This window comes from Podarcis muralis, chromosome 1 (assembly GCF_964188315.1).
Source record: "Podarcis muralis chromosome 1, rPodMur119.hap1.1, whole genome shotgun sequence".
Lineage (NCBI taxonomy): Eukaryota > Metazoa > Chordata > Lepidosauria > Squamata > Lacertidae > Podarcis > Podarcis muralis.
The window spans coordinates 109,162,925-109,188,680 of NC_135655.1; the positions used below are offsets into that span (position 1 = coordinate 109,162,925).

Here is a 25,756-nt window from a genome sequence, read left to right on the forward strand (position 1 = left end):
AGGGCCAAAGGCAAAAGTAGGGAGAGCAATATTTAAAGGATATGTTTGTACAGTAGACTAGTAGTTTCTGCACACACACACTGTCCTCTATCCTCTATCCAGGCAAGCAGACACTATCAAAGTTCAAGGACAAGTTTCAAGCAGACTGGAAAGCAGGGACCATGAGGGATAAGTCCTAGGGACAGGTGGTGGTGGTGCAGAGGGTTTAGGCCTGAAGGCCTGCATTTGGCCCCAAGGCCTGGGGTTCCCCATCCTGCGTCTGGCTCCATACCCACTTGCCTTCTAAAATATGTGGCAAGCAGCCTAACCACTTTCTGTGGGGCTTTGTTGTGAGACAAACTTGTCCGCAAGGCAGACTATCTCTGTCTCCTCCAGCAAATGAGTGCTCGGCAAGGTAAATAAGAGTTGTAACAGCTAGCTTTTGTGGCTCAGACAGAATCATAGAGACCTTGAAATACTTCACAGCTTCCCAGAGACTATTTTAGCTGCAAATGACAAAGGCGCTGATGATTGCGCTACTGTAATTTTCAGTTAATGAGAACTCCTGAGATTTCTAACATGAACTGTGAATGTACAAATAATTTCTTTTTTTTCCAGGACTCTTGCCATGAAGTACCGTTTAATTAGGTCACAACTGGAAGTATTAGCTCATACATCAGCCAGAGACATAATTGTTCCCATTTAATGAAATATTTTTTAATAGCAAGAACTAAAATCTCTTAAGTGCCTTCAGTTCACCTTACCTTAAAGCAAGTGTGATACAAAAGAAACACTGAATCAATTTTTAGATGGCTTAACTTGACCATTGTGACTTGCAGCTTTTTTATTTTTAAGTGTCTTTCAGGTCAAAGGTTGTGCCTTAGGCTTACTCTAGACTGGGCAGTACGAACAGTACAGCGAAGTAAAATACAACGATGGCTCAATGTTTTAAATTGCTGGGTACATCTACTGGCAGGAAAGATTGTCCCATACTGTGAGTAGGAAATGCCGCTAATGCCTAAATGAAAGTTTACTGAATATCACAGCGATAGAATTAGTTTGCCTTCAAAGTGGCCACGTTTTCATTTTATCAGTTGTGGTTCTGCTTTTCAAGCAAGTAACACACAGTATTTAGCTTATTTGTTTGTGGCAGTGACAGCTCTCCCAAACATGGTGCTCTACAGGTGTTTTGGTCTTTATAGGGCCGACAGGAGTCCAGCAGGACACCAGGTTGTAAAAACGTTGATCTGTGAAGTCACCCTCATGGTGTGTTTCACATCTTCTCTGTGTTTACCATCCTAAGCAAGATAAGATGCACAGGCAACTAGATAAAATGGGAAGACCAGGGGTGATGACAGCCATTACTGTTTGCCAAGACACAAAACTGTAAGCCAACGGCACAAACGTAATACAAAACTTTGGCGCCTGTTTGGAGTCAACCAGACAAAGTTGGGTTTTTTGGTTCATGGCACAGAACAGCACAGAACTGGGACTAAGCTTTGGCATCAGTTTGGGGGGATCCAGAATTTTGGGGTTGCATGTTAATGAAGCTGTGGAAATAGTCACCCGGTGTGGGAATGAGCTACAGTGGTACCTCTGTTTGTGAATGGGATCCGTTCTGGAGGCCCGTTTGCAACCTGAAAAGAACACAACCCGCACATGCGGGTTGCGATTCATCACTTCTGTGCGTGCATGTGACGTCATTTTGTGCGTATGCATGGGCGGCGAATCCTGGAAGTAACACTTTCCGGTACTTCCGAGTCGCATCGGGACGCTACCCGAAAACGCGCAACCTGAAGCAAACGTAACATGAGGTATGACTGTATATGCCCTGGTGCTCCCTCCTTGCACGCTTTGCTCTATGGGGAACATTGCCATCACACTGTGCATCTCAAGGCCCCACTAGCCTTTGAAAGAAGAGTGTTGAGACTTGAAACATACTACCTCATGTAGTAAATACTTACATGATTCATTTTGCTTGTTGTTTAGTCGTCTTAGTCGTGTTCAACTCTCCATGACCCTATGAACCACAGCATGCCTTGGAAACTCTCACTTTCTTCTCAAAGCGTCTCCTTTTTTATGTCCATGGAGTTTTCTTGGCAAAATATTGAAGTGGTTTGCCAGTTCCTTCTCCAGGTGGATCACATTTAGTTTAAACTTTCGGCTATGACCTGTCCGTCTTGGGTGGCCCTGCACAGCATAGCTCACGGCTATGCAATGCTTGTTTGGGGAGGAGGGAAGAGCTGTTGGCTTGGTGGGCCCATGAGCACATGCCAGACTTTCCCATCACTAGTTATGGAAGAGGATGGTCAGCCATAGCCTGCCATTGAAACCTTGCTGGAGTGTCTGGATTGGTGTTGGGGTCACTTGGCCTGTTTGTTTATGCTTTCATTAGTAATAAGTTTCACCTACGACTGTGCATGTTGCTCAGAAGAGTCAGGGAAAGAAGCTGCAATATTTAGCGACACTCTTGGTACATTATATGGTGTTGCTTACAATTTATGCAAGTCACTTGCTGATAATTTAGAAAGCCTTTAGGTCATAAAGTTAAGGACTTAGCCCCGATTGATTTTTTCCCCTGGTGGGACAATACTTAAAATCTGATTTAATGGCCTTCAGTGACTTAGCTGGCTGGTTGGCATTTTCTTTGCAGCCCACAAGATTTTAACTTCTCCTCTGTCGCTACAAAGATAATTTTCCTTATAATGTATCTTGTACTGAATGGGTTCTCTGGGTGATTTATGAGCATCCCGGTGTGAAACTCATATTCTGTAGAGATGGTTCAACAAAGTAATGTGTTAGCACTGCCTGAAGTAAGAAAGTCCACTACAGAGAAGCAGGAGTGGGGGGAGATGGAAGAGATGAAGGCGATAGGTTGACAGTTCAGTGTTTGCGGCTTGGTCATGCTGGGCGTTTGATGCAGTGGACCCTGTTAGGATATTCCGTTCCATCTTAAGTACAGGCGTGTTCTGTGTCACATGCCTGTTTACACTCCAGCACAGCTTGGTGGGAATTTCCGTTTGTGTATAGCTTTTGCTTATGCTGCTTGCTTTTGGACACGAAGGAGATCGGACATGTTTTCCTTTTGTCCTGCTGTACGCTGAATAAACTGCTTGTAGATATGCTCACAGAGCCATCTCCTGCCACTTCTGTTGCATAGCGTTTACTCTGCTGAGTAGCATGCTCTAGCTTCTGAAACTTGAGTCGCTGATGCTGCACCAAGGACTGGAGATCGCCTGGCACACTGGCCAGTGGGCTGGGGCCTGCCAATAGCCCCCATTTCCTTGGCTGCATCCTCTTCTGGAAGGGGTGTGCAGATGCTGGAAAGTCAACATGATAAGCAGGGATGGTGCCCTCCATAACCTGGTGGATTGCAGCTCCCTTCAGTCCCTGAAAGCACAGCCATAGCACAGATGAGGAGAGCTGCAGGCCAACAATATTGGGAGGGCAACGTGTGGCTACCCTTCCCTTAGGGAAGAGGTGAGACCTATTGCTTCCCTACTTGCAGAGGTTTCATCTGCCCTCACCAATTGCTCCCATTGACTTTTATTAGACAATGTAAATCAAAAAGACTTTTTAGGGGGTAAAAGCAGATTTAGGCCCTTCTGTCCAGCTTAGTAAGAATGGGAGACACGTTTTGCTGTCACCTCAATGACACTGGGAGTCACCTTATCCTGCCTGAATTGGTGGGATCCTTTTACATCTATGGAAGAAATGAAAGACGGGCGATGGTCGATTTACAAGTGTCCTGTTGATACGTGATTGCGCGTACGCATACAGTGCCAAACCCAGAAGTGACCCCCAAATGTCACTAAAACATCACTAAAAGGGTGGAACGGGGGTGGGGTGGGGCAGAATGCTTTACGCAGGCCCCACCAACGTACATGGGGGTCCGCAAGTAACCCCTGTACATCAGAGAGTTTCACACTGATGGGGGGGGGGAATGCAACCCTGGGAAATTTGGGATAGATAATACAGTGGTACCTCGGGTTACATACGCTTCAGGTTACAGACTCCGCTAACCCAGAAATAGTGCTTCAGGTTAAGAACTTTGCTTCAGGATGAGAACAGAAATTGTGCTCCGGCAGCGCGGTGGCAGCAGGAGGCCCCATTAGCTAAAGTGTTGCTTCAGGTTAAGAACAGTTTCAGGTTAAGAACGGACCTCCGGAACGAATTAAGTTCTTAACCCGAGGTACCACTGTATAGGATATCTATGTAAAACATAATATACATTTTAAAGATCTGATGCAGATACTGGCTTATACTCTGAAACAGAAGGAATCCTTGAATAAGCGACCCCAATTCATAAGTGCGTTTCCAGCTGGGGTGTGGAGGGTGGGGGGGGAAAATCACTTAAGAACCCACTTCAGCACTTCAAATAGTGTGTCATTGAGGTTCCGTGGTTCAGACTGTTGTTTCACTATGTTTTAGATTCAAAGCAGAGCCTCACTTCAGAAAATACAAATCTTTGTGTGTCTCCCAAATAACTGTAGTTGGGAAATCCACAAATTGTTGTAGTGTGTGTGTGTGTGTGTGTGTGTGTGTGAGAGAGAGAGAGAGAGAGAGAGAGAGAGAGAGAGAGAGAGAGAGAGAGGATGGGATTTGCATGGAATGTGCAGGCATTATAGACCTATCCGAAGTGATGAAACCTCCCAAATTTCAGGCAAATTTTAAATGCGCACCAGGCAAATTTAAAGTTGATTTTGGGGGAGAGGATTGAGATTGTCCTCCAAAAATACACATCTACCTTGGGCAGGGACAGAACAAACCATGCCAGGCTCCTGCTTGATGGAGTGCATGACACTTTATTGAAATTTAAAAGTGTACACCAATACAGTGTTTGTACACAGGTCCATGCAGTGGGGGTGCAGGCAGGTTCACTTGCCCCCCCCCAGGTCTTGGAGGGTTAAGCCAGTCAGGGGACCCTGCCAGGGGCTTGACGGAGTTACACTGTCATGCCAAGAATGCCCTGTGAGTCAAATGGCCATGGGCGGAATGCCCACGCCTGTCTGTCTGCATGGCAAGGCTTCAATAGTAAAATCTGGACTTGCATTGCTATATACCAGTGTGTAACGTCAGATTAGATTAGGTGGCGGTGCTGCAGTGGTGAGTCTCATGGACAGGGCTTCCGCTGCAGGCCTCAGACAAGCTTTGCACGGGCCTGCTTGTACATAGTATAGTGTGTATATACACACACACACACACACACACACACACACACAGTCAGACAGATACTCTACTATAACTCACAGATACAGAACTCTGCAATGATTTAATGCCAAACTTTAATCAAATGCAACCAAGGCCAGAACAGGAATGAGATTGGGGTTGGGAAGAAGATAAGTGACTTAAAAGCAACCAACAGCAAGAGTAAAACCAACAGAACAACAACAACAACAAGGGTTTGGATTTTAGGAAAGAATTGATCTGGATTGCAATAAGATCATACATGTTCAACCACTACTGCCCGCAACTCCGCAACTCTGAAAGTTGCTGTGCCAAGTAGAGTCAATAGAAATGGAACAACTTCGGGCAAGTTACTTCCTCCCGAAAGCACTGTGATTGGAAAGCGCAGGAAAGGTTGTTTCTGGATCGGAAGCTTAAGCTATCACAAAACTTATCCACCCACCCTTTGCCCATCACCACCACCAGCAGTAGCCTTGTATTTATCTTCAATATAATGGGGGATTTGCTTTGTGCAAATTGAAACTCAAAACAACCCTCTGAAGCAGATACAAAGCTCTGGGAGCAGGGCCATTCTCTTCAGACTATGTGGTAGACATTGCAACTAGACTGCTGTAGCTGGTGCTGGGGAGCTAGAAGGCTCCATGATGCAGCACAAGCCTATGCATGCCTACTCAGAAGTAAGTTCCATGGAGTGCAGTGGAACTTACTCCCAGGTAAGTGTTTATAGGATTGCAGGAACAGGTTGTTGTGAAGCTAGACTAGCTCTCCTTGGCAACTGATATATTTTAAACACCTGGCACGCCAGAAGGTGTCATAGCTGGATGATCATCACAGTGTTTTGTTCTTCGGTAACCACAATAGCACAATCTAATTGCGTGCCTTACTCTCGGGTACAACGAACAATGAACACTGCTGGATTAAGCGAAAAGCTCATCTAGTCTAGCATCCTGTTTTCGGAGTGACTGTACAAATAAAGTTGTGCATACAAATAGAACTGGAGAGAATAAGGTGAATGGCTTAACCTTCTTTCTGTCATCCATCTGTCTCGAGAGACGACGGGACATCAACGAGGCCAAGAGAGGGGTCTTGTTGTCTGGGCAGCCGAGGACCTCCACGTCTTAAGCAAAATAAGCTAAATTGACACTTCTGGGAATTAAGATCAGAACAGATAAACTGACATGAATTTTTTGAATGTACTATATAGGCACAGTCTGTAGGTTGTATCTAACATTAGTCCTGCTCAGAGTAGACCCATTTAAATCCCTGGACATAGCTAAATGCCCGTCAAATTCAATGGGTCTGAGTATAACTTGGATACAGCCCTAGTTATAAATGTTTAGTGAAACCATGAGAACAGGCAGTCTAAAGAGTGGAATTCTTGTACCACAAGAGAAAGATTCAAGAGAAAAATAAGGCCTATGAGGTATGCTATGAATGCAGTGTTGGAGAAGAACAGTATTTATGCTTCACAAAGAACAGCAGCATAAATAATTTCATAAAGAACTCATAACCTCCCTACTTGTAGTGCCAAGGCAAGTTATTGAACAGAACTGAAAGTGTTTAGACCATCTTCATCTCGCACAGGAGAGCCCTGATGGAGAAATTGACTAAACACATAAACGTGCTAAATAACACCCAGGACTCGGACAAATCCATTGAAATATGGCATCCATTCATCCATCTCTGGAGAAATGTTTTCTCTTAACAAGGATGTTGATCTGAAATGGGTTCAGTTAAAGGAGGAGGAGTGGAGAGCAAGAATAGTTTTATCCTAGATTCTGGACTGTCTCTTTTCCCCTTTTCTTTTTTCTCCCACTATGCTGCACATAGCGAATTCTCCACCAAGGCCCCTTTTTATTGTACATCTGAATCTTACAGTACAAATAAATTTGAATTGACTGGTGTATACGGGTTTGGTGCTAATGTTCTCCTTAGGGGACGGGCAGCATCGACCCCCCCAGACATCTGCTGCCAGCTGCCATGGTTATAAAAACTTGGAATCCTGTATGCCTTGCAGATGGTGGAGAAAGATGTGTGCTCTCTGCTCCCCATATGTAATGGCTGGGGATTGGGAGCTGCTTCAAATGCAGTTTCTCTGGTGCCACTTTGCTGCAGCAGAAGCATGCTGTGTGTGAACTTGCTGGCTTTTCTGCACTTCCGGGTGCTGAATTAGGTGATACCTAATATAGTGTGTTGAAACTTACTCAAGGGGATCTATTGGCACTAATGTCTCCTCAGTGGAGTAGGAATAATAATTCCACTCAAAGAATAAACACCCTGTCTCCTGCTTTGCCGGTTAATGCATATCATCGGTGGAAGGCGAAAAAGAGGGGAAATAAGGCTCTGAATCTTGGCATTCATTTAACATGATCATATGCAATGTCAGCTTTTGAATGCGTACCGATTTTTAGCACCATGTATTAATTTGGAGGGAGATTTTGGGAATGCCCTTTGGGAAATTTGCTAGTAAGAAGTCTGAGAGATTATTTTAATTTGTTCGTCGGTTGGTTAAATTAGTATTTGCATTTGTCTGTAACCTCGTAACAATAATTCATTTTTTAAAAATTCTTTCCAGAAAAGTAGACAAAACAGGAATAATAAGGAAAATGACCCCCCTCTTCCTCCCCCTGATAGAGTACAGGTGCCAAAGTGATGCAGAGAAAGTCACTTCACTGATGGAATGAATAGTTCTTTAGCAAAATGAGTTTTAAAAGAAATAAAAATGCAACATAGAATAATATAAAACAAAGACAGCAGGGATGGGGGACCCCTGGCTGCAGAGCCAAATGTGGCCTTCTAGAACTTTCTGTCTGACCCTTGGGATTCTCCTAAGGCCACACCTGCTCTGTGACCCTTCTTTGTGTTGAACATTGATTCTATTCCGCCTGGCCTTTAATTTGAATTCAGCCTGATCTTTTATTTCCCTTCTCTTCCATCCTCCTCCCCTTTTATGAAGATCACCCGCTCTGAGACCCCACAGCTAATTCTCCCCTGGCCTCCTCACTGGCCCAAGTAGGACTAATTCAGCCAGCTAGCCCTGGTGACAATCTAATGCTTATTAGATGGATTTCCCCCGAATTGATTTCTGAACTTTGAATTTTATTGTTATTCACATTTTATATTGCATTTTATGCTGTTGTTTGTTGCATCAATTAAGTGTTTTAAATTTGTTGTTAGCTGCCCTGAGCCCGGTTTTCTGAACCAGGAAGGGTGGGGTATAAATTAAAAAATATTATTATTATTGTTGTTGTTGTTGTTGTATCCTTTTTTTCTTTTTTTTGCTTGCCTGGATGAAGGATAAAATATGTAAGGGTGTGAGTAGAAACCAACAAAGGGAAAACTTACAATAATTGACCTGCCCAATTTTTCACCTGACCCTCCCCAGAATTGACATGCGGCCCTCGAAAGGGATTGCGGCCCTTGAGCAATATACCTATGCCACTGCAAAGCAAACAAGAGCAGCACAAGATGCTGAGCTACTCAAAAGTCATGGAATTGTTGAGCTGGAAAGGACCTCTGGGTACATCTAGTCCAACACTCTGCAATTCAGGAACCAGAGGATATAAAAGTCAGAGAAGATCCTCTAGCGGTTGGGAGTTCTAGCCCATAAGATCTGAAGGGTGCTAGATTGGGGAAGGGTCCTCTACTTTCACATTAGGGGGGGGCAATGCTGCTCAGTGTAAGAATGCATAAATGTCACTTTCACCTGTGGAGTACAGTGGTACCTCAGGTTACATACGCTTCAGGTTACAAACTCCGCTAACCCAGAAATAGTGCTTCAGGTTAAGAACTTTGCTTCAGGATGAGAACAGAAATCGTGGTCCGGCAGCGCGGCAGCAGCAGGAGGCCCCATTAACTAAAGTGGTGCTTCAGGTTAAGAACAGTTTCAGGTTAAGTACGGACCTCCGGAACGAATTAAGCACTGTATTTTTTGCTCTATAAGACTCACTTTTTCCCTCCTAAAAAGTAAGGGGAAACGTGTGTGCGTCTTATGGAGCGAATGCAGGCTGCGCAGCTATCCCAGAAGCCAGAACAGCAAGAGGGATTGCAGCTTTCACTGCGCAGCAATCCCTCTTGCTATTCTGGCTTCTCAGATTCAGAATATTTTTTTTCTTGTTTTCCTCCTCCAAAAACTAGGTGGGTCTTGTGGTCTGGTGCGTCTTATAGAGCGAAAAATACGGGTACTTAACCCGAGGTACCACTGTAATGGAAAAGGTATGGGCTAGGCTCTCCAGAGAGATGAACTGTGAGAACCAGAGGGTCTACTTCCAGCCTAGATTAAGAGGAGGATTTACCAGTGCAGCCGTGTGGTTTACAAGGTACACAAGGTTGAGGAAGATTATTGCTGTGTGTGAAACAAGCTGCGTAATAGTACTCTCGCTGATTTGGAATGTCCGGAGTTAAAGATTTACTCAGAGCATCCCAAAGAAAGTCCAGACATAATCTGTAGTTACTATGGATGGATTGCATTTGAGGCTGTCCTATCACTCCATATCATTGCTTTTACAAGGCAACCAATTACACCCATGAGCTGATAAAAGCTCCTCTCACATTTAAAGCTCTTTCAAAGGTTGGAATGCTTTCTGAATTTCAATAATCCTCCCTCCCTTTTCAGTTCTTCCAGACTGAGCTAAGGGCGTGGGGACAATTTATTCAGGGAAAGGATGCGCTATAAAGTGGTAACTAATAAGTTACCAAACTCCTCAAATGTTTTCTTTCTTTCTTTTAAAAATCCTCCCTCCCTTTCCGTCTTTGAATGATGTCACTTCCTGCAACAATTCTCTGTTTTGGGCCATCAACTCTCTCAGACAGTACAGATTAGTTCAGTGCTAAGCAGTGGATGGGGAGGATTGAGAAGATTAGAGAACAGGAAAATTAAAAAGGAGGGAGGAGGAATGCTTACAATGAGCAGAGGCAAAAATAAAAAATAATGAAGTGCAGGTTCCCAAAAGCTGAGAACATTAATAAAATGCTGTATTTTTCTTCTTCCTTCCTTCCTTCCCACTAGGAGCACTCATCACCAGTCTAAGAGTGGAAACACATGCTCAGAAGTTTCACACTGGGCCACACCATGAGGCTGAACCTGTTCTTCCCACAGCTTAAATCCCGGAAGACTAGGGTGGGAATCAGAAGCATCCATGACCTTATTGAGGTGAGATCCTGCTTGCTATATGTACAGTACTTGTACAAACTGCCTTTTATTTCCCTTCCATTACACTCTAGAACAGCGGTTCTCAACCTGTGGGCCCCCAGATGTTGTTGAACTACAACTCCCATCATCCCTGAGCTCTGGCCTTGCTAGCTGGGGATGATGGGAGTTGTAGTCCAACAACATCTGGGGACCCACAGCTTGAGAACCGCTGCTCTAGAACATAGGGTCAGCCTGTAGGTCCCACCGACCCTCCAAGTGCCCCTATTTTCCAGGGAGGACCCTGATTTAGAGAAGCCGTCCCAGTTTCTGATTTGATCCCGGAATGGCTCACTTTCCCCTAGGATGTCCCTATTTTCATCGGAGGAATCTTGGAGGGTATGATAGGATGTCCCTATTGGAGAAATGTTGGAGGGTTTGGAGTTATCCAACCCCCAAGCTGTATAGGGAAGTTTAAAAAAAAGTTTAATGTTGTTTTATGTGTTTATATATGTTTGAAGCTACCCCAGATGTGTGGGTTTTAAATAATAAAATTATCTTTATGGAATGGGGTGCCCCTATTTTCATCGGAGAAATGTTGGAAGGTATACCCATCATTTCATCATTCCATCATGGCAGAGGCTGATGGGAGCTGGAGTCTGACAGTATTGAGAGAGTGACAGGGACTGCTCTGGAATGATCCTCCTATCACCCACCCACCCAAAGTTCCTTCTGCCGCCCAGGATCCCTCTATGGGCTTCTTGGGAATGAAATCCTTTCACAGCTCAAGCCTCAAGTCTGAAGCAGCCCAAGATTATTTGGGAGGATTTAATTCTCTAGTTTTGTCACAGCTGCCCAAATGCCACCCAGCTGGCCGTCACTGTTGTCCTCTCCTAACACAAGACAGCCGGTGGTTGCTTTAGCAACAGCAAAGTGAAGGACATCAAGTATTTGCTAATTATTAAGGTTCTAAGTGTTTTCAAAAGGCCAGACTATGACTTTAAAAGGTAATAGCAAAAGACATTGGGGGGGGGGGCGGGGGAAGAATCAAATAAAAATTCATGGCACCAACCTTGAAGGGTCTCACCATGGGATGGTCAGTTCTGTAGAGAGAGGAGAGCCTTCCCCCCGCCCAAGAGCTCTAGTATGGACTGAACCATTGCCCCTTCATATACAGTGGTACCTCGGGTTACAGACGCTTCAGGTTACAGACTCCGCTAACCCAGAAATAGTACCTCGGGTTAAGAACTTTGCTTCAGGATGAGAACAGAAATTGCGCGGCAGCAGCGGGAGGCCCCATTAGCTAAAGTGGTACCTCATGTTAAGAGCAGTTTCAGGTTCAGAACGGACCTCCAGAACAAATTAAGTTCTTAACCTGAGGTACCACTGTACCTTAAATTTTCCTAAACAATCTGTTTATTTGCACTTCTTTTTACATTTTATTTCCACTGTCAGTTTTACATTTGCTCGGGGAGGGAGGATTTCTTGCTGTTGCTTTGAGTGTCAAAGTGAAACTTCTCTGAAGCCCTGGTGGAATCCTCAACTTACATCTCCTTTGCCAGGTTGCCTTGATGTGAGGACCTTTCACAGTTGAGGCTCAGATCTCTCTGTTCTTCACTGTTCTACCCCACTATCAGACACCTGGATCTCACATCTTTCACCCCTTTCGCACACCCCTGGACTCCCAAATCTCGTCGCTCCCCTCCCCCCCCCCTTTTAGAACATTAGTTGTCTGAAGTTCATCTCTCATGCAAGCGAACTTTCATTTTGTCAGCCAGCCAGTCTGTGGTTTTATTGTTTTCCTTCCCTGGTAGTCAGTCTCTTTTGAGTGCCAGTTTTATTGAGGCAAGAAATCTTGGTGAGTCAGTGATTGTCCTATCATCCTAAAGTCTGAGCTGCTGACAATGAGCAGACACAGCCTTTTTTAGCTGCCCAGTATTCTAGGGTGGTGGTGGTAGGGATGCAGATTGCAAAATCTCTAAAATCCCACCAGTCATTTCAGATTATGGTCTAAGCACAGGAATAACATGTTTCAACACCCCATCATAGGCCTATACGAGAGGGGGGGAAATGTCTGGGAGGAGGGTCCTAATTTCCAGATTTCTATATGCAGTGAGGTTCTTTTAAAAAAAGAAAAGAAAAGAAACCTTTGGAGAAAGGCTTGCAATCTGGCATGGTTATGACTCAGCAAGAGTCGCACCCTATAATCCTCCTCTGCATGTGTTTCAGTCTGTCCTCGATCCCAAATGGTGCTGAATAGAACATGAGACTTGCAGATTCCAATGGCTGCTGAATAATATTATCCAGAATTGGTTTAGCTGCCACTCACGTTCCCCATTAAACAGCACAGACATCTCTATAGCCAGCAGGATGCAGCTCAGAATCATTGTTGCCCATTGCATGTCCTTAATTGCAGAGCAGCTTGCATATACAATCACCACATCTAATCAGAGATATGATGATAAAAGTCTCAGACATGGCAACCTTTTGGGGACGCTCTCTACAAAACGGAAAAGGTAGGGGAGGTGTGTTAGATGTTTGTAACATCAAGAGTAATTTGCCTTCTCTTATTCTAACCTTGGGAGGGACACGGGTGGCACTGTGGGTTAAACCACAGAGCCTAGGGCTTGCTGATCAGAAGGTCGGCGGTTCGAATCCCCACAACGGGGTGAGCCCCCGTTACTCGGTCCCTGCTCCTGCCAACCTAGCAGTTCGAAAGCACGCCAAGTGCAAGTAAATAAGTAGGTACCACTCCAGCGGGAAGGTAAACGATGTTTCTGTGCACTGCTCTGGTCCGCCAGAAGCTGCTTAGTCATGCTGGCCACATGACCCGGAAGCTGTACGCCGGCTCCCTCGCCCAATAAAGCGAGATGAGCGTCGCAACCCCAGAGTCGGCCACGACTGGACCTAATGGTCAGGGGTCCCTTTACCTTTACCTTTTACTATTCTAACCTTACCCAGGGAATCAGTTTCTAATTCCTACATGGCACAGTACCCAAATCACCTAACTGCCTCCCCCAATTCTGCAGCTGGAATGATAGATGGATAGCTATATGTATTACCAAAAAGAAAGAAAAACTAAAGAAGTGTTGCATTGTAAAATATGGAAATGGAGATGGGAGGCGATCTAATATCCTACACGTATCATCCATATTATATCGACCATCGTATTTTATACATAGATATGCACATTGTGATTCAGTGCCATCTTTTTTACGCTACTGATTCAGATATATACACTCATGGCAAAGGTAGTAGATGGAATTCATATGTCAACTATAAACCAAAGTAGCAAAAAGTGTTCCATACTATTCAACACAACATCAATAAATCATTATTTTATATGAACACACACATTACCACTGACAGATTATTAAAAGGCATATCCAGGAACTTTACACCTTAGAAACCAAGCCCTTGCCAAAGCTATCTGAATGTTTTAGGCTGTTATTTATTTCATAATATCTTGATTTTCTTGAGAGGCTTTTAAACTTGCTGGCTTTCCCTCTTGCCCATTCATTGGATTCTAATTTCCCTTTTAGGAGACTGCAAATGATAGAGCAGGAATTGCTACTTGCAGATAATTAACAAGAGTTGGGCAAGTAATTTGCAGTGAATAATTCGGTACTTCTAATCACTTTGCTTGCAATTTATCTATGAATATCTTACTAACCGTCCAAAAATTTATTTGTTATTCATTGAAATCATTCGGCATTCAATTAGGAGTGGCAGATACAATTGTGCTCGTGGCTTCCATTCTGCAAGATGACAAAAATCTACTCTGATGCTCTTAGTGGCTTTCTTAACATATGCTAGATATTTAACAATATTGAATAACACTTAGAAAGTGATCAAGCCATGTAAGGATCAGGCAATGGCTCGCTTAAGGCCACTTACTGAATTCATGGCTGAGGTGTGGCATAAACTGGGGGATGCTTGGCTTACAACTCATACAGTGAATGACCATTCTGCTGTATTCCAAAAGAAAGGCTATCAGACCGCAAGAGAGAAAACGGTTTCACTGTAGAAAATTCCATTGTCAAAGAGACTCGCTTACTCTTAGCCTATTTTAACTGAACAGTAGCTTGTGGACAGAGGTGCCTGGCGTGCTCTGGTCCATGGGGTCACGAAGAGTCGGACACGACTAAACGACTAAACAACAACAACAACAACAGCTTGTCTCTTCACCACATCGAAAAGATCTCTGCTTTGGAGTTCTGCATTGGGTATTGACCTTAAAATACATTGAAGAACTGTTTTAGGGATTCTCACAACCCACTCAAAGCCAATTTCAGGGGGTGCAGGAGGAGGAGGAGAGGTTGTAAACCCTATCACACAGGCATAAGTCCTCGCACAGGGCTTCAACTGATGAGGCTTATTCGGCAAATCCCACCTTTTGCTTCTGAAAATACCTTCCAAAACCACATACTAGACAATTTATCTGGAAAGGTAAGTTTCCATGCAAACATAATATCCAGAAATGTTGCAGACGTGCATGACTTATTTTCTAAAAACGCCTGTTCTGATCTGGATAGCTCCAATATGTACACACATAAGTTTACCTTATCACAAGTAGCTTTGCATTCTTGGTTGGGCTTACAAAGACTTTTGAGAGTTTAGAAGTGACAGCAGTTTGAAAAACGTTAAGTAAGAGCAGGAATTCATGTGCCTGGGTTAGAGCTTCAGGTAGGTAGCCATGTTGGTCTGACACAGGCAAAATAAATAAATAAATTGTCCAGTAGCACCTTAGAGATCAACTCAGTTTGTTCTGGATATAAGTGCATGCACACGAAAGCTTATACCCAGAACAAACTTAGTTTTTTTATTTTGACTGGGTTAGAGCTACCTGTAACAGAGCTGTTAAATTGGTAAAGTTTGCTTTATGTGGAATTTGATTACAGTTCTCGCATAGGATCCCTGTACCTGCGTGTACATCACTGAGAGCACTGTCCCCAGGGTATTTGCTCAGAGGTATGTCTCACTGGATTCAGCGGAGTTTACTCCAAGGTTAGCATGCTTCTTTATTGTATAGAATCCACAAGAAGGAAATACTACACAAGTTTAGGAGACGGACAGCACTGTATTCAAGGCACACCGCAATTTTTAGTATATTTTTAATATAAGTGTAATGTAGCCCTTACAAATTTTACAGTTAGGGATTATTAAATAATAGTTTTAAACATGATTAATTACAATATGATGCAGATTTCAGTGATCCAAAGAAAATACATAACGTTGCTTGACATTTGTCTACAGTTGTGAAAATATATTGGTAGTGGGGAGAGATGTTGAAAGAGATATACAGTAGATAGGATGGCAGCGTAATAAATGCAAGTTCATAAAACGAGAGTCTTGCTTCCTAGATGAGAATTTTAGTACCATTAGGAACACTTGTGGGCTTTGACCTTTCTTTGATGTTTATAATTGTACTAACTCAGATGTGAAATTCATTATGGGCTCTAGCAAGAGAGAAATTAATTTTTAGAAAACCTTTTAATTTAGTAAAAGTCCCAGTGGCACTAGAAATGTAAAACAAAATACGAGCAAAAACTCCCAACAATGACTGGAATTTCGCTGCATGGCAAACACACAAATATGAGCGCTTTCCCTTGCTTGTTATGAAGTCTTCCATGAGTTTCAAAAACTACATGGATTTCTCATTAAAACCTGAATAACATTTTGAATCCAGATTACAGGTTTCCCGCTCAGGAAAAGCAAAACTGAAACCCCTCAAAAGGAAATGAAGTTGGAGAAGGCAAAGTGGAATTCATTGCAACATGCTTATGTTGGATACATGGAATATGTTCGTGTCCATCGCTAGCACTGGATCTCTTGAATGAAGTCTGGTGCTAGTGAAGCAGGTTTGCATGCAGAAGATAAACTTGGAACGAAGTTCCAGTGGCTGCATTCGATGTGAGGATTATTGTGCTAGTTTTCCTCATTACAATGCCAGCACGTCTGTCACGGTTTCCAAGGCTTATTTTACACTGCATTGCTTCTTGCATTATGAAACTGCAACTTTTTGGTCACTTATACTGACACGCCATACTAAATTTTCATCCACGCCAGCAAGGTGTGGTGTGACAGAACAGCAGTGTCATTCCTCGACATGTCGCCACTTGTCAGGTGCCTAGTATGCCAGTCCAGCTATGTTATTTTGTTACACAGGAAGCTTGGCAGGACTGCCCCAAATTCTGGAGACCTGTTCTCCACCAATGCAGAAAATACTGAGCTAGATTGGTCAGAATTTGAGGCGGTCTCCTGCCAGGGAGATGCTGGGGGTTGAATCTTAATAATCTTAATAATAATAATAATAATAATAATAATAATAATAATAATAATAAACAACTTTTATTTATAACCCGCCCTCCCCAGCCGAAGCCAGGCTCAGAGCAGCTAACAAAAATAAAATAATACAGCAGTCTAAAATCAATTCATTATAAAATCAGTTCAAATCAAATCAATGGCAACCGTTGGGCTAGAGTTCTGTGAGGATTACCACAGACAATGCTTCTCTGTGTAAAACATATTCTCTCCCACTGACCTGTGACCCTTCTCCAATATGATACCTGAGGCAAAAAATCCTACAAGCCTGTTTTCCCCTCCCTGGCATTAAAATACATTTTACTTATTATTTATATGCCGTCCATCTGACTGGGTACCCCCAGCTACTGTGGGCGGCTTCCAACAAAGTAAAACACAATATGGCATTATGTATATGATATGACATTACGTATACGATACACATATGATAAAATAGCTGATGTTTTGATGTCCTGTCATAAAACCAGAATCAGCTGCCTGAGGCAACTAGTGCTCTAGTTCTGAGAGGAACAGAGGAAGATTCTTTAGCTCAGTTCAGAGTCAGACTATCTGCCCACCCAGTCCAGTATTGTCCATTCTGACTCCCTACCCGCTCCAGTGGTTTGGAATCAAGCCCAGGCATGTTGCTGGAGGCTGGAGTTGGAAGAGCAGAGGCAAGGGAGGTGCCCTCCCAAGGGGTATAGTAGGGCTGGGTGAGATATAGATATATCGTCCCAAACCAAGTTGAAGTCCATGTTATTATATCACTTTCCATAATTTTTGACCTGGCAATGTATTTCAAATCATGATGTGTGTCAGTGTGCAACGCAAAAAAATCACAATGTGGGAATAATGACGAAGCCAGCCAATGCTTCTCTGGACTTTTGTAGCCTCTGTTAACTCTGCTGGCTCAGCTCTCGCCTGCCTCCTTCAGGGAGCAGCAAATCACAAGAGCGGGCGCTGGCAAAAATCACGTTGCAGGAAAAACCATGAAGTCAGCCAGTGTCTCTACATAGGTAAAGGTAAAGGGACCCCTGACCATTAGGTCCAGTCGTGACCGACTCTGGGGTTGCGGCACTCATCTCGCTTTACTGGCCGAGGGAGCCGGCGTATAGCTTCCAGGTCATGTGGCCAGCATGACTAAGCCGCTTCTGGCGAACCAGAGCAGTGCACGGAAACGCCATTTACCTTCCTGCTGGTATTTATCTACTTGCACTTTGACGGGCTTTCAAACTGTTAGGCTGGCAGGAGCAGGGACCGAGCAACGGGAGCTCACCCCGTCATGGGGATTCGAACCGCCGACCTTCTGATCGGCAAGTCCTAGACTCTGTGGTTTAACCGACAGCGCCACCCGCGTCCCATCTCTACATAGCTCCATCCTTATTTCAGACATCATGATATATCAGTACAGTGGTACCTCGGGTTAAGGACTTAATTCGTTCTGGAGGTCCGTTCTTAACCTGAGGTACCACTTTAGCTAATGGGGCCTCCTGTTGGCGCCGTTCTCATCCTGAAGCAAAGTTCTTAACCTGAGGTACTATTTCTGGGTTAGCGGAGTCTGTAACCTGAAGCGTCTGTAACCGGAAGCGTCTGTAACCCAAGGCACCACTGTATATCACTGTGTTTAGCTGGAGATATCTGGTTTTCAACATCATGATATATCGCCCATTTGTAGGAGGGAGTTGCTGTCCCGAATCCTATGTTATGATGAGCTTTGGGCTCCTAGGTCTACAGTCAGGAACCAAGAGTGGCTCTAAGCTCTGACCTTTGGTGGTGAGACTGCTATGAGAGTTGTGGAAAATATCACATGCTGCCTGCTAGTGTTTTATGACAGAAGCAACTTTGGGGAGAGTCTTTACCCTTAATAGAGGCACATGTATGCTTTAAAGAAATAAAGCTGTCATACACTGAAAGCCCCAAAGAATTAAGCACACACATCCCAGCTCTCTTCCCGTTTAGAAGTGTTTCGTTGCCCGATCACCTGAGGGCAATTTTTACTCAACCCGAATAGTAATTGGCTGTTTAGATGACATGACTCAACCTGCAGTTGCCCCTTAAGAATGAGAACTTGCTGAGGAAGGTTAAGGAATTAGCTCTGTGTGTGCTGAACCAACTGGTAGTTTTGTTCCTTTTAGGGGAGTGAAGCCATCGTGCTTTGTTTTCTATTGATATTTTGTTACAAATCTCAGCAGGCACAATGTGTGTATCTCTCTGAGCTAATAAACGAACGTGAGTAATTTATATTGCTAACAATGCCGATACTTAGAGCTTCTTAGCATTATTACTTTTTCTAACCACTTCTACTGAACGCTATCGAAAACCTGCCATGATAACATATTTGTGATTTGGAAACAGGTTCAAGGGAAAGACTTATTTTAAAAACAAAGGTAGGAAAAACCTTTCTTTTCTGACACAGTGAGCGCTGAAAATTACTTTAATTTTCTTTTCTGTGTTCCATTCATTTTAATAACAGAATAGCGAGAGTCCTGTAATTGGAAGGTGCTTATTCAGATCTGAGCCCCTTTCTGTTTAATGCAGTTTTCTCTCTGGTTGGTGTGTGTAGAATGGATTGCAGCCAAAAAGTTCAATAACCTCATGTTATACCAGTCTAGTGTCATAGAGTAATAGAATCAGTGTGGTGGAGCAGACTTGAGAGATCTGGGTTCAAATCCGAAATAAGCCATGAAGTTTGTTAGGCCAGTCACGCACTCACTCACCCTCTCAATCTGAGGATAAAATGAAGAAGGAGAGAAAAATGCATGTCACCTTCAGCTCTTTGAAGGAAAGGTGGGCTAAAAATGCAACGAGTCACTCATAAATAAGTAATTTTTAGTTTGGCATCTACCAAGTTTGAAAGAGAAAGATCTCTTAAAACTCCTCAGCATTTGGCAAGTAATCTCTGTATTCATGGATTTCACATTGCTAGATCTTTCGTATCTCTCGAGTTTTGCTGGGGTGGGAGAAGGGGAATATCTCAACGCTGAAGAATTCCTAATCAGTTTGCTTTAGAACCACTTCTTCATAAGTAAACATCAGGAGAAGCTGAGCTATTTTGAAATCATTATTTTGAAGCGAGAAAATATATGGCTGCGATCCAGTCATACTTAAATCCCTTTGATTTTAGTGGGAGAGTTGGCCATAGGCCTCCCTCTCTCCCAGTGAAATTCATAAAACTTTAAAGTTATTATTTTTGGCTGGATAGTGCCATACATTTTTTAAATGAATGCTGAAGTTGTCTGAATTGCAAAGGAATGGAAGGCATTCCATGCTCAAAAGCTAGATAAAGCAATGTGCATCACTGTTGGATATGATAAAGCTGAAGAGTTTTGTTTTGGGTGACAGTTTATATATTGTTTTTGTTTGTCATGATAGCAGGAATGCCTATGCCAGCGGCCTCCTTTCTGCCTATGCTAGCTGTCTTTTTCAAATATTTTCACCCCATCTCACTCTCCCCATCACATTTAGAGATGGTGCTGCTATAATATATCACACAGCCTTATGTGTTTTCCATACATTAAGCTGGCTTGCGTAGACTAATGGACCACACAGTGCTTTGCGTTATTCAGGTGTGAATGATTTTGGGGAGGAAATATATTGGGTTGGAATTTATTATTATACCCCAAAAGCAATATTTTGTTTGCTTAAATTGAACATCTTCATATCTTTCAAGGTAAGTGAGGTCTGGCCCTGAGTGAAATGAGGCACTAAACATGATCTAGTATAAATCAAGAGACTGGAAAAGAACAAATAAGAGTGAACCAAGGCTGAGGAAATGTGCTTGAACACATAGCTGGGATATATATATATATATATATATATATATATATATATATATAGTATTCTTCTAACCATAAAAGAGATGTATGGGAAGTAAATTCCTTTAAATTGCAATCTTGATGGGTTTATTCCATGTTGGGATGGATATCGTAAAAATGTTACAAACATTTAGGGGTTAAATAACTGGTACCCCGGATTATAAATATTACAGGATTTTTTATTTTGATTTTTTAAATACTGCCCACTTTACCTTGGGTATTACTGTTCCAGTAAATCTGACTCCTGCTCTTCAAATATTGAAATCTGCCATGCTTCTGTTGAATTTGCACAAGCCCATTGTGGACTTGGAGTATTCATTGCTGTCACACTTAATCTATGTATACTGTGCTGTATGCATTAGTGTCTACTGTCTTTGTCCAAACTTCTCTCCCCAAGGTGTGCTCTGATGCTAAAAGTCAGCTTTCCTGGAACAAAAGGAAGGTGGCGTCGCATGGAGAAATAAGTCCCACACTCATTACCTAGTTCTAGCTAAGAGTATATGCTATTCACCTTTCCTTGGGTGGCGACTCAAGCAGGGCATAAAATGGCTATTGATGCATTTTATGTCATCAAAAGCAAAACACGGAGGTGTTTGGTTTCCCACCTGTCACCCCCATGCTTGTTCACTCGGCCTGGAATAATGCTGTTGTTGCTGCCCTTGTCTTCTGCTATATGAGTGCTGCATTTTGGACATGCCACATCACTGTGTTTGGAGCAACAGCAGTTCATTTATGCTGCCTGAGCTGAATGTGTGAGCCACAACCACATATTGAAATTCTTGCATAGGCAAAGTCAGCAAGAGTCTTCCTACCTGGGAAAATAACCCAAATACCTCATTGGCATAAGACATTCTCAAGGATTTATCACCAGAACAAACATATCGGAGGTATTTCTCGTGGAACGGAGCCTCCTTAATTAGAACAAGTTGCATGTGTGCCAATAATAAATTGGAAACAATTTGGATTTTGTTCATAAATCATGTGTAAATATTATCTTTTTTATTTCAAGGTGTTAATTAGGCAAATGGAATCCTTATGTCACGCTTGCAAATTTTCATAAAAAGATAACTCTGGTTATTACCTTATTTCTGCAAATAGTTCTGACAGGAGGTGATAAAGAGGCTGGATTTTCTAATTAATTTCAAAACTCATTTAAGATAGTCCAGAATATGCTTTAATTAAAAAAAAAAGTTCTGACAGAGGTTTGTTACTGATGAATAATGCAAGAAATGTGACCAAAAAGTCATTTTCAGCAGGCATTTTTTATTTAAGCTTGCATATCATTGCAACAGTTTCCCCAAACCAGAGTGTTTCAATAGCACAGCATTATCTTTGTTCAAAATAATAAGTTTTCAAAATCAGTATGCAGTATGTAGTATCCAACCAGAGTAAACAAGATGGTCTGCATTCAGGCAGACTCATGAAGAAATTGCAGGTCCGGCTCTTTCATTAGACAGACTGAGGAAGTTGCCTCAGGCGTCAGATACTTGGAGTATGTGATGGAGCAGTGGCATCCAGACCATCTTCCTGTTAGAATTCCTGCTCCATGATTGCAGTCATGGGATTGTTGTCTTTCACATGACGGTATGTTTTGACTCCACAAAGTGGGAAGTGACGGAAACAGGATGTTTGTGTTACTGTGTTCCGTGAAGTGGGACTATTGTCCTTTGTCCTTATTCTTTCTTGTCTGATGCTAGAGAGAGAGGGAGCCACGTTGCAGTGCTCTGTGTGTGTTTATATGTAAATAAAGTAGATTAGCCAAAATGCTGAGTTGCTGAGGTCTGTCACGCGAACTGCGAAGACTCTGTAGATCCCTAAGTGTGCCGGTGTCTGTTGGCATCGGTCGCTGTGATGTTCGGGCTGAAGAAAGCTTTTGAAGCTCCTGAATGATTGACCAAGAGGGAGAGAACATGCCAGTTGGGCATGTGTCTCTGCCAGGGTCCTACTCGAGTGTAGGACGAGCTCCTGACACTTCCTGTTCCTGCCTCCTGCTGTTCCCCTCTGTTGGAGAACACAGTTGTGTGCACCATGCGACCTACCTAAGTCTGTATTAGAATTGTTTTTAGGTGTTTTATCATTTGTGTGGTTGCCAGCTTGGGCTCTTTGGCAAGAAAAGCTGGGATATAATTGGTAGTGATGGTGGTGTGAGCTTGCACTCTTCAGTTGTGGTGAAGGATGTTGTCCTGTTTCCAGCGTTGAATTCAGCTTCAGCTTCTACTCTAGTCTGCTTCTGTACATGGAATGTGTGCCATCTTGACTTGCCCCTTAGGCAGCAAAATGTCTTAGGCCAGCCCCGAGTAATGGAAACATCAATAGCAGTCCACTTGATTCCCAGGGAACAGAACCAAACTCTTGTTCCTTTCCAATAGAGAGGCTATTGGCAAATAACAGGTCTGTTGTAGGGGAAAAAATGTGTGGTCCCTCCCCCCCCAGCAAGTGCCACTTTTCTTCCTCTGGCATGACAGGCAACACCTGTTACCATCCCCTTTTCTGTTTGCTGAGCAATAATTCTGATTTGTTTATGGGGAGGTTATACAATGTCATGTACAGCAATTATTACCCTACACTTTCCAGTGAATTTTCCTGCCACTGTCCTTACAGCAAAAAGTCTTGTGCAACAAATCTGCTTTTAAAAAAATAAAAAACACCAGAGTGCCAAGTTCACTTTAAATATGCAAGGTCAATTTGCTAGTGTGCAATTCACCCTGCACGCAAAATACCAAGTCTGTAAGCAGCCTTTGTGGCATCTAATACTCATTATCAATGCCTCTGTTGCTATTTAAAGAGGCAAGTTGACTGACATGAAGACTAAATATCAACTTTACAATCCTATCTCCTTTCTCCCTGGTGAACCATCCTTTTATATTCACAATTCTGGCCCTTTCAAGACTCACCCAAGGACAGATTTTTGGCAGCTACAGAGTCAACATCACGGCAGTTCTTCCGAAAAGACAGATGTAACCTTCTGCAATCAATAGTGTGTCATCATTTTGGCAGATGAGTTAACACTGTTGTTTCAGAAGTACCAGAATATTTTTCAGAAATCTAGTGAATAAATGTGCCAGAAACCAGCTGGTATTTAAGAATCAGCCTGTGTCAGCACCTTCCCCTTTTGCAGCATTGATACAATAGGAAGTTAGAGGACAGAAGTTGATTCATGTATATACAGTAGTACCTTGGATCCCGAACGCCTTGCGAGTTGAATGTTTTGGCTCCCGAACGCTGCAAACGTGGAAGTGAGTGTTCTGGTTTGCGAACATTCTTCGGAACCCGAATGTCCTACGCGGCTTCCGATTGGCTGCAAGAGCTTCCTGCAGCCAATCGGAAGCCGCGCCTTGGTTTCTGAATGTTTTGGAAATCGAAAGGACTTCCAGAACGGATTCCATTTGACTTCCGAGGTACCACTGTACTTCTACTGTGCCTTTGCCACCAAAATATGCATCATAAAGCATGCAAGCTTTCATAAAACCAGCAACATGTAACCTTTCAATTTCACTGGATAAGTTCACATCCTCCTCAGTGTTGGCCTTATGCTGTGATAGTCACCAGCATCCCTAACAAAAATAATTTCAATAGGGACAAATGGAAGGTCCTACAATTGGGCAGAAGGAACCAGCTGCACAAATATAAGATGGGGGACACTTTGATTGCCAGTAGTAGATGTGAAAAGGATCTAGAAGTCTTAGTAGACCACAAGCTTAACATGAGTCAACAGAATGATGCAGCAGCAAAAAAAATGCTAATGCTGTTCTAGACTGCATTTACAGTGTTCTGATCAAGGGAAGTAATAGCCCCACTCTATTCTGCCTTGTTCAGACCATACCTGGAGTACTGAGACCTGTTTCGGGCAGCACAATTTAAGAAGGATATTGACAAGCCAGACATGTGCAGAGAAGGGTGACCGATATGATCAAGGATCTGGAAAGCAAGCCTTATGAAGAATGGATGAGGGAGTTGGGTATGTTTGGCCTGGAAAAGAGGAGAGTGAGAGGAGATGTGATAGCCATCTTCAGATATGGAAAGGGCTGTCCCATGGAAGATGGAGCAAGCTTGCTTCCTCCTGCTCCAGAGGGTAGGACCTGAAGCAATGGATTCAAGTCACAAGAAAGGAGATTCCAACCAAGCATCAGGAAGGACTTCTGACAGTAAGGGCTGTTCGATAGTGGAACAGACACCCATAAGGTATGGTGGACTCTCCTTCCTTGGAGGCTTTTAAACAGAGGTTGGATCACCATCTATCATGCAGGGAGTTGGACTAGATGACACTCAGGACCCCTTCTAACTCTGCAATGATTATGTGATCACAAGGTAAAGATAGCATTTGGAAGCACCTAGTGCAGAAATGAGGAACTTGTGGCCCACCAGATGTTGCCAGACTCCCAACTCCCATCATCCTTGATCTTTGGCATGATGGGAGTCTAACAATATGTGGAGGGTCATGGGTCCCTATCCTAATGCAAACTGACCAATTGATTTAGAACTCAACTGCATGTACTTGTATTGCCGCAGTGCTGTGGGCTGAGCCCATCTAACCTGGAGTCGCTATGGTTCAAGTCAGAATGGAATCCTTCTCAGGGAGTTGATCGCTATCAAAGGTGCTTCTTTGTGTTCCAGGGGAAAGAAAACTAGTGTTGAATTTAGAACATCCCACCTTGTTTCTAAGGTGCTTTTGGCCACAGCTTGCCTTCCCTCTTATTTAAAAGACTGACTCAGCTACTTTCTCCGCATGTGTGCTGTGAAGCAGGCGTCATGCTGGAAGGCATCCATTATTTTTCTCTTAAATACATGTACTCTGCTCTATTAATTGAGCAGCAAGCTGGCTAGAACTGGAAGCCTCTTTCTAATAGCTTTGCCTCCATTTACAAAGTGAATGAGTAATACATCCACAGGGTTTCAGGTAATTTGTCCCCCCACCCACCCACATTTACATAAAAATATGACAAGGGAACTGAAACTCAAACTAGACAGGTGCTGATAAAGGTAAAGGTAAAGGTACCCCTGCCCGTACGGGCCAGTCTTGACAGACTCTGGGGTTGTGCGCCCATCTCACTTAAGAGGCCAGGGGCCAGCGCTGTCCGGAGACACTTCCGGGTCACGTGGCCAGCGTGACAAAGCTGCATCTGGCGAGCCAGCGCAGCACACGGAAACGCCGTTTACCTTCCCGCTAGAAAGCGGTCCCTATTTATCTACTTGCACCCGGGGGTGCTTTCGAACTGCTAGGTTGGCAGGCGCTGGGACTGAGCAACGGGAGCGCACCCCGCCGTGGGGATTCGAACGCCAACCTTTTGATCGGCAAGCCCTAGGCGCTGAGGCTTTTACCCACAGCGCCACCCGCGTCCCCAGA

The 25,756-nt window shown here is 43.4% G+C and overlaps 1 protein-coding gene across 3 annotated transcripts in view; it reads left to right on the forward strand.

Moving 5' to 3' along the window:
- The window catches only part of B3GALT1 (beta-1,3-galactosyltransferase 1), a 335,318-nt gene that overhangs the window by 73,590 nt on the left and 235,972 nt on the right, over positions 1–25,756 (forward strand). For all 3 annotated transcript variants that reach the window (XM_077936957.1, XM_028747710.2, XM_028747700.2), the window contains exon 2: positions 10,175–10,318. The gene's annotated coding sequence lies outside the window, so the exon portion shown is untranslated. The remainder of the gene's footprint in view (positions 1–10,174; positions 10,319–25,756) is intronic.